General features: G+C 39.7%; 1 long non-coding RNA gene across 1 annotated transcript; it reads left to right on the top strand.

Moving 5' to 3' along the window:
- Positions 1-1480: 1480 nt before the first annotated feature.
- On the top strand, positions 1481-2790 carry LOC132335436 (uncharacterized). The gene is made up of 2 exons (XR_009488665.1): positions 1481-1589; positions 2598-2790. It is a non-coding gene; the product is annotated as an uncharacterized LOC132335436 (long non-coding RNA).
- Positions 2791-9279: the final 6489 nt, after the last annotated feature.

Here is a 9279-nt window from a genome sequence, read left to right as displayed (position 1 = left end):
GCAGAAGGACTGAAATTGCAGCCTGGGCCAGGAGATAGGAGCACTGCAACATCTGGGATTATTTACTTCTAGTCCTGCATGACAGCAAGTGACTCACTCCACTGAAAACATTTAACTCCCACAGATTTTATTAATTTAACATTCTCACATACATTTTGGGGTTTTTCTCTGCCTCACATCTGTGAAAATTACCATCACAAAAACTGGAGACAAAAAGCAAGCTAAGGGCTGTGAGGGACTCAGGTATTCTAATAGCAGGGATAGAGCAGCTGCCCACTAAAAAAATAAATAAGTAAAAAAAGAGGTTGGCAGTCATTAAAACTGGCATCAAAATTCATTGCCTAAGAGGAAAAAAACAACATAAAATGGAAGGTTGTCCTCCAGTAGTTTTTATGAGACAGAACAAACAGACCAAGCTGTCTTAAGTGAGGCATTATCTTGCACTGCTTCACATGGGTTATAATTGTAATTTTGAAATAATGTATTAGGTACTGCAAATTCTTAATTCCAGTGGGTGGGAAATATTTTTACTGTTTCCTGTGATTTTAGTTAGTGCTTCCCCCTGCTAGGCAGCAGAGTATGTGTAGGAGTTAAAGGTTCCCAAAAATAAATATTTGCTTTTAATTAAATCCTTCCTCTGCACTCTGTTCAGGACCAGGCAGGATAAGGCCCCCAAAAATGCCTGTGCAGGCCATGCAGTGAGGAAGGAGGATTTACACCCCACAGCAGAGGGGATAAATCAAGTTCATGAAACATGTTATTTCCCACTGTGATGTTACACATACTGCTTTTGAGAAGCAGCAGGAGCTTTCCTTTCCCCATACAGCTGCTTTCAATATGCAAGAAAATGGTTTAAAAGCCTGAGAAGGCACTGAGAATCTGATACTGTAAACGTTTTTTTTAAGAGGAACCTGGACGAGGAGTGTCTGACAATAAAAATATCTCCTTGTTTAGGTATGAGAACCTCACCTGCCAAAGCTGTCCTTTGCTAGTCTTCCCTCTAAGAAATACTCTTCCCAGTGTAATCTGTGCTACTCCAGAGCAGATATATCTCGTTTAGCTACAGATTTTCCTTCTAGAGAATCTGTTTCCTGAAATAAAATTGTCAGCTTAGTGACAGTGGGTGCTACTCCCAGTGAGCCCATTGACAGACCATTGCCATGCAGGCCATGCTCCCCTCCCAGCAGAGGGGCAGAACCTCCTGCTCACCTCTGAGGAGATCACCTGGCTGGTTTTGCAGATGAAGCAAATATTTCTGCTTATTTCGTTTTCACTAGCTCAGCTTGCTGGGAAAAGCATCCTGTCCTGAAGATGTTTGGTGCTGCGAAGGTTCTAGAAAGCAGCTGAATCTTCTCAGCTGTGATTTCCCTGTTGCACATCCCTGGTGCAGAGTTTTCCTGACAAACAGGACACAGGACACAGCCTGGGCAGCTGGCAGCACTTTGCTGGTGGCTGTACCTTACTGCTTTTCCCACATTTTCCAGGAGGCTCAGAACACCAGAGCCAGACAGGCAGCACAGAAGGATCTTCCTGCACCCTGTGCTAGACCAGGAGGGCTGGCATGAAAGATCTCTGAGCCACAAGTCCAGGTGGGAGATTCCTTTAAAATGACAAAACCTCTCAAGAGCATGATGAGCTTCTCAATCAGATTTGTTATAGCTTTGCAATCATCTGCTCTTTTCATCTCAATATGATTTGTTTAAATAAACAACCAGCATGGCTTCAAGTGTCATTTCACCCAATACATGTGCCTCTAGACAGATGAAGAGGCAGGAAAGAGAATAATAGAAAACTGATGAGCAGAGAAGAAAATAATAAATAAGACCAAAAGAAAGAATGAGCACCCTTAGGGTTCAAGTCAGCAACCAGCTGAGAGGTCTGTGGGTACAGAAAAGATTATTTACATTGAACTATGAATTTTGAAAGTAATATTATATAAGCCTTCCAGCTTTAACAATTAAAGAGAAAAGTAATTATAAGAATTACCCAAATGTTAAATGGTTTGAAAATAACTGAAATATTTCTGTCTCCCTAGTGGGATATTTTGCAAGACCAAAACAAGTTTCTGAAAGATGGGGGTGGGGGGAAAAGTGGGGGGTTATGATTCATTTTAAAATGCAAATATTTTAATAGGTTTCTTTTAATATATATGTTAATGAGCTTCTAGATGAGACACAAACCACAGGCCAAGTAAGCAGATGTCTTGTCAACAAGGTCTAGAATTTAGAATCATTAGGGCTCTTTTAAGAAACATACTTACTCCGACATAAAACTGAAGCATATTTCAAATTCACACTGCTCTGTGTGACATTTTTTCCTCATTAAAATGAAGAATGACACAGCCAGAGAGAGGCCCATCTTCCCTGCTTTGTATTTGTAGTTCAAACGACATCTCTAGCAAATTGTCCCAGAGAGACAAAATATTAAGCACCTTGAGTGCTGTTCTGCATGCAATTAAATTCACAGCCTTAGGAAGTTTTTAATGTCTTGTGGTGACCAGTGAAATAATAATTAGTTGTTGCTCGTTGTTCCCATCCTGTTCACTCTCTCTTTTCTGCAACCTGTCCAATCCTGTTTAACTCTGCTTGTTTTCCTAGGTGTCAGTTCTTTTGCATTGTGCAGCTTTCACAATGGAATTCCTGATCTTCTTGTTCGCCCTTCAACTTGGAAAAGCAGAGAACCAGACAGACCTGAGGAAAGGAACCCCAGTGAAGGGTGTCTCTGAATCCACAGCCAGTGAACTGCAAATATCATTTAGTAAATACCATAAAACTTGGGTCTGGCTCCTGAGTTAATTACCTGTTGGACTGAGTCAATTTACTGAAACCAATAGAAGTTTTCCTGCTGCCCTAGGAGAATTTCTATCAAATCTTAAATTAGTCCTCTTTTAAACCCATTTCCTTTGGAGCACACACACACATCCATCCAAAGGCTCCATGCTTTGACTCTTATAAGGTAGTGAAATTTATACCAAAAAAGCAGCACTCATACACAATATGTTTCTTGTGACATGGTTTTTTCTCCTAAAATCTCTATAATTAAAAAGGAAGAATGTCAAAAACACCCCCACTGGTACAAACAGAGGAACCTGCCACATGAAATAAACCTTCAGCACAGAGACTTTGACCAACAAAGTGCTGTGAAGATATCCTGCATATTAACTAGTTGCAGAAAAGTGCAGAACAAAACCCAAAACTGCAATGGAATTCTAACATTTTAAAGGGAAAATAAAGGGGGAAAGCACAGCACATACTGTTTTCAATACTTTTTTTTTTTTCCCAAATTTAGCATCTAGAAACACCAAAAATTTTCCCTGCATTCCTCAGAAATCCATCTTCATTTCCTGCAGTATTGAATGGCCTCTCAACAGTAATAGAGCAATAGCAATGAGGTAAACCTATCACAGCTCTTATTAAGACCAAAGTGCTGCTTCCATGATACTTTAAGAACATTGCATCCCTTTCCCACCATCCATTTTCTACCTTGGTATGGAAAAAAATCACCCCTTTTTTGGCAATTTGAAACACAGAAGCACTTACTTATCTGTGGTTGGGTTTAGCTGCTGTATGGAACCATTTCACTGCTACAGAGCCCTGAAAGTTGAGATTCCATGTGGAGCAAAAGGATTCCTGGTCTGAGAAACAGCTCACACTGCTCTGCCTTCCTACAGCACAAGGTTTTGTTATATGGCTGTACTCTAAAATATTTTAGGATAAACCTTCAGGAAAACATTTACAGGTCATATTAAATAACAAATTGAATAAAAATGCAATGAATCTCTAACCTAAAATCCTGCACAGAGGACTTTCACACCATAAATCCTCATTAATGAATGACTATCATTTTGCACTCATTCTGATGAAGTTCATATCAAAATCACAAGGCTTAGCAGCCTTCACATGGTTAAAGGTTGCACATCTGCCATGGGCCCATGGAGGGACAGGACTGAGCTGAAACTCAGACTCGAAGAGCTTGGGCCTGTTATCAGAGAAATGGAGATGAAGGAGCCAGGGCCACATTAGAAACTGAAGTTTCTTAGAATCTGTTCCTAAACGATTTTCTCAGTAGCTGTGAAGCCCTGGATCCCATCCCACTGGTCCATTTTGGTGTGCATCACAAGTTAGTGATGACCATGGCTGGGATTTTCAGAGGAATCCGACCTTACAGTGAACACAGACATCCATTGCAACTGAAGTCTTTTTGTCTTGAGCCAGATCTAAAGATCTTTGTCTCTTTTTGGCAGACAGGACTGGATTGCTGCTGTACAGGGTCACAGCATCTCCTGTGCTTGGGAGCACACCAGACAAGACAGAGGTAGGTCATTGTTCAAAGGGAAATGCAATTTCTTGGCCAAGTTCACTCAAGCCAAGGTATTTACAAAGAGCTTTCTACTCAAGTCTGTTGCATCCCAAGCTATTTTGTTAGTTCTTACTGAAATAATAACTCAATGTTGGGTAGAGGGAGGGAAATTATAAGAACAAACCATTGCAATATTTGCATTGGATGTAAGGACACAACCAACAGCTCCAGAGGGCTTCATATCAGCAGTCTGTCTGATATAAAAGAAAAAAAAATAAGATATTCATACTTAAAAATTAACCTCTGCCATTTTTAAAAGTAGAGGTATTTGGGCCAGCCCTTGATTTAGGTTGATCTCTTGAGGAAAATCTAAACAAGAGCAGGAAAGACAAATTATTTCTCTAACTCCTTCTGCTATGTAAAACAAAACAAAACAAAGCCAAAAGCAAGCCCACTGTGTGAACTGGGGCTATTTACCAAGCAGATAAGAATAATACACGCTGAAGATACACAAACAAGTGTTTCCTGGGTGCAATTACATGAGACAGACCTGGCTTTCAGAGGGGTTTGATGCAGTTGTTTTGTATTCCAACTGCACCAACTGAGTGCCATCCAGAACACAAGTAAGCTGAAAGAGGTAGAAAAACAAAAGCATCTCGTTTGTCCCAGATGAATTCAACTTCGTTAGTTTTGGCAGCTTTTCAAAGATCAGAAAAAAAATTTGTTTGATCTTTCCTTTCTTTCCACTTAAGGTCAATGATTGGAACAGGATCAGCTCAGTGTGTACACCTCCAGTTCACAGTCTGTTGAATAAACATACTAAGTACCATTTTGACAGCTGTGGAACAAAAATAAAAAAACACCACGATTTTTCATAACAGCTTTACAGAATGAGGAAGATTGCTGCCTTCTGAGGTAGTTAAAAGCCCGGGCCACGAGGCAGAACAATTCTGTTCTAATTTTCTCCCTGCAACAGACCTACTTGCTGTCAGCCAGCAAGTCATTCCCACTAAAAATTTCAGAGAAATGTGTCACAATCTTGACATACAAACCAAGTTCACTTCTCAGAAAGTCAAATCATCTGCACAATACCTCAGGATCAGTAGCTTTCCCTACAGGCAGAAATGAATGGAAATAATAAAAAGAGTTTTTTCATGAAATAAACAGCCAGTCTTGTCTGAAAAGTTGCATCTGACTTGCCTTGTCCTGCCATTAAAGGTGTAAATTTCAGAGGGTCTGGACAGATACATCAGTCCTTGAGGTGCATCAGGTTTTGAATTCCTATCTGCATCACTGCTGCTAAAAAAAAGCCCAAATCCTAAAGAAGATGTAGGTTTAAATAATGTTTAGATTGATAAGAAAATCTAACTGTTTCAAACTTTATTTGAGTAATTCTCTAGAAATGCTTAAGCAAAGAGCACTGTGGTTTGGAAAAAACATCCTATTATCACTTGAGAGATTTAAGGGGTAGATCAAATCCTCTAAGAGTCTTTAAAAACAAAAACAACTTTCCCCCCGCTCTTGCAATGGACTAATTCCATTTAGAAAATCTTTTGCTCAAAAGAAAGATAATCTTTCTTTCACAGAAAAAAATCAAAACTAAGTAATGTGAATATTGCAGGGGGAAATATTGTCCAAGAGGACCTTAGAGCAAAGGTTCATTGGATTCCTTACTGAGTTTTTAATGTTTCCATAGGAAAAAAAAAAAAAATCTCTTGTTCAAATACTGAACAATAATGTTGAACTCATTCAGTCTTATTAGGATTTCAAATATTCATCCCAGACCATCAGCATGCTTTAAGAGAGAGCCTGGGTCTGATTGGTGAAACAGAGTTTGTGGTCTGATAGAATTAAAAGCACTGAGGTTTCACCTCCAGTCACAGAGTACAGAGTGAAATGGTGAGTCTGATGAGCAAAGGAAATTTTAACCCATCTTTGTGTCTTCTCATTGCCACACTGGCAGAAATACAAACCTTTTCCCCTAGATAAAGTTGGAATAGTTGTAAATGCACCTTAAAACAATCTTGGTTCAGTCCACTGGAAGGGTTCAAATGGGAGCCTAACTCAGACATCTGCCAAGAGGTGAGACCAATGCACTGCTCTGAGTCCCTCCACGTGTCCACTACACAGCACTGTGGGGATCATGTAAAAACCCCTAAAGGTTATGGAGCCTTGGCAATCCCCCCTACACCATCCACAGTCAGACTCTGCCATGAGCACACCCACACTTCAGCACTGCCTGGATTAAATCAGTCGTGTTTCACCAGCTACAAAACAAAGGAGAACCAAGTTCACTGTCAGAGAGTTTCTAAAAATATGGGGCCATTAATCTTATCCCAGGGGACAGGTACACATTAAATGGATATAAATAGACATATTGCCATTACCATATTGCAGCTTGGAACAAAAGTGTCTCCTTTGCAGCCTGGGAAAAGTCAGGGTCAAGTCTCCCAGACTGTAGTATGGACATTCATCCCCCAAAAAAATATTCTTATCTCATGTGCTGTGAAGGCAGAAGTTTGGAATTACTTGCACACATATGGATTCGTAATTAAATATGGAAGGAAAAGTATAATAACAAGTTTTGAGACAGCAATACTGAGTGTTGCTGATGGCTCCATGAACACCAGCTTTAAGCTGCTCAAGCTTGTGCTTGGGCATTCTCTTGGATTTTGCTACAGTCTCAGGGTGTGCTTTGAATTTGAATAGACCAACCACAGAACTGCTCAATGTGATTTATTTAATCAGATTTCTCTGTGACTGATACAAAGTCTGATGCCTGCTTTTTATCTGAATGGAAGGGCCAAGACAGGTTCTTAAAATGAGTGGGGAGGTAAACCTAGGGGGATGTAGACAGGAATATTCCTCCCTGGCAGGTCAGTTCTTCACTCCTGTTTCTGCCAAGTAAACTTTGGGCATTTTTATGGCTGGAAAGAGCCAATTCAAATCTATTTTGCTCTTCTTTAAATAACAGAAGATAAAAACCTCCCCCCTCCTGCAAGAAGCCTGAAGCAACAGAAGAGACCCCACCTGCTGCACTGCACATTCAATAGAGAGAAGTAGCACAAATTGCAGAGAGCTTGGGGAAAGAATGGCCTGCTTTGCATTGCTCTGTACAATGACAAACCCAAGAGAAATGCCTGGTATAAAAAAGTGGTTTAAGAATTATAAAGAACAACACTCTAACGGAAAAAAAGTTGAAAACATTTAGTTATGAATTTTCCAACAACCAGGCAAACCAAATAATTGGAATAACTTGAAGTACTAACAGCTCCTCTGGATTAGTGGCATGCAAACTTATTTTAAAAAGCTCTCACTATTAGTCCAATCCTGTTCCTATTTAAATGAAATGAAAAATTCTAATCACTTCTTTAAAAATCAGAAGTCAGATAAAAAATAAAAATAACATAAAAATTATTACTAATGAGCTTAGTGCTTGGTGGAGAAATCTGCTGTGCTACATGGCATGTTTTCATTTTAAAATTAGTTCAGTTTTGATCTCAGGATTTGGAGTAAAAACCTGGTTTTTCAAGTCAATTTTATCTTTAACAATAGTTTTGGTTCATCCCACACATTATTTGCACATGATTTACTTGAGGACATTATATATAATAACTTCCAAGCATTTTGAGAATTTCAAGTAGATATCCTAGAAGCAGACCACACACAGAACCTCATCTATCTAGTGATTACAGAGTCACTGGAACTTCTGAAAAAATCTTCCCCAGAGGGATAAAATGAGATAGAAGTTCTTTTGATTCCAATTGACATTTTAGTAAATAAAGAAAAATGGGACAAATTCTTTTAAAAAATCCCCAAACATTAGAGACACTGAAAAAAAAATGAGTAGGCTCTACAGAACCTTAATAATCCTGAAACTCCTAGAGATCTAATAATCAAAAGAAAGTCTGCTATAGCAAAAAGTGTTATAGTATCAATAACAGTTAATGAGCAACTCCAGCAGCTACCTGCAGCAAAAATAAATCATCTTTTCCTTCCAGAGAACTGAGGTTCAAGGCTATCTGAGAAGCAGCACAGGATTGTAGGAAAGCCCAAACTGATAACAAAAGCTTGCCCATCATCTCAGCAAGGGAACATTTGAGATAACCAGGGTGTGAATTAGGCACAGCAGCCCCTGCTCACCCTGGGCTCTGCAGCTGCTGGCAAACACCATGGGAACCATCTGACCCTGGTCACCAGGCTGACAGCACAGCACCTCCAAAACCAGCTCATGAAACATACATGGGGCTTGGCCTCAGGGGATGAACCACACCTGGCCTAATTAAGCTGATGTAGGACAGATTTAGGTTTAACTTGGTCAAAAATGGAGGCAGCTCATTTGCTCCCAGCTGAAATTTACTTTCAGGTTTTTTTGTAGAAGCTCAAGTGTGGAGAAATCTCTACAGGGACAATGTTTCCTTACACTGGTACAGGCACAGGACTGGAAGCCACTCCTTGGATCACAAGGCAAGTTTTAGATAATTGGTGGCACTTAGGCCTTTGGGGGGAAAAGCCAATATTCTAGAGTGAATTCCTGAACACAGCTCAAGTCTGGAATGTGTCCATAGACAACAGTGGTTATGGAGATTTGCTTCCACTAAGAGACTAAGATGATGCTGAAGGAGACTGTGCAAGCATTCAGCTGAGTAAAACTCCTTTTTTTGTTGCAATTTTTCTTTTTATCTGTTTCTTTGTTACACCAGCAGGTTTCAGCAACATTCCCAAACGACTAATCCAGCAAATCTGGTGTTAAAGAGCTCCTGCAGGTAGAAAATGAAGAGGTTGTCCCTGCAAGTCATTGTGGGTTTTGCTCTTCAAGAATTTTGAAAAGCAGATTGTCAGTCACTGAAAACATCCAAGGACATGATAGCTTTCATTTTGTTTAGGTTCTGTTTGCTTTCAGAGAATTCTCTGTTCAAACATTCAGCTCATATTAATTTAAATTATCTGAAGCACTGACTGTAGATTTGAGAAAACAGT

This window comes from Haemorhous mexicanus, chromosome 17 (genome assembly GCF_027477595.1).
Source record: "Haemorhous mexicanus isolate bHaeMex1 chromosome 17, bHaeMex1.pri, whole genome shotgun sequence".
Classification (NCBI taxonomy): Eukaryota; Metazoa; Chordata; class Aves; order Passeriformes; family Fringillidae; genus Haemorhous; species Haemorhous mexicanus.
The sequence above is the reverse complement of the archived record's forward strand: the minus strand, read 5'-3'. Positions and strand labels throughout refer to the sequence as shown.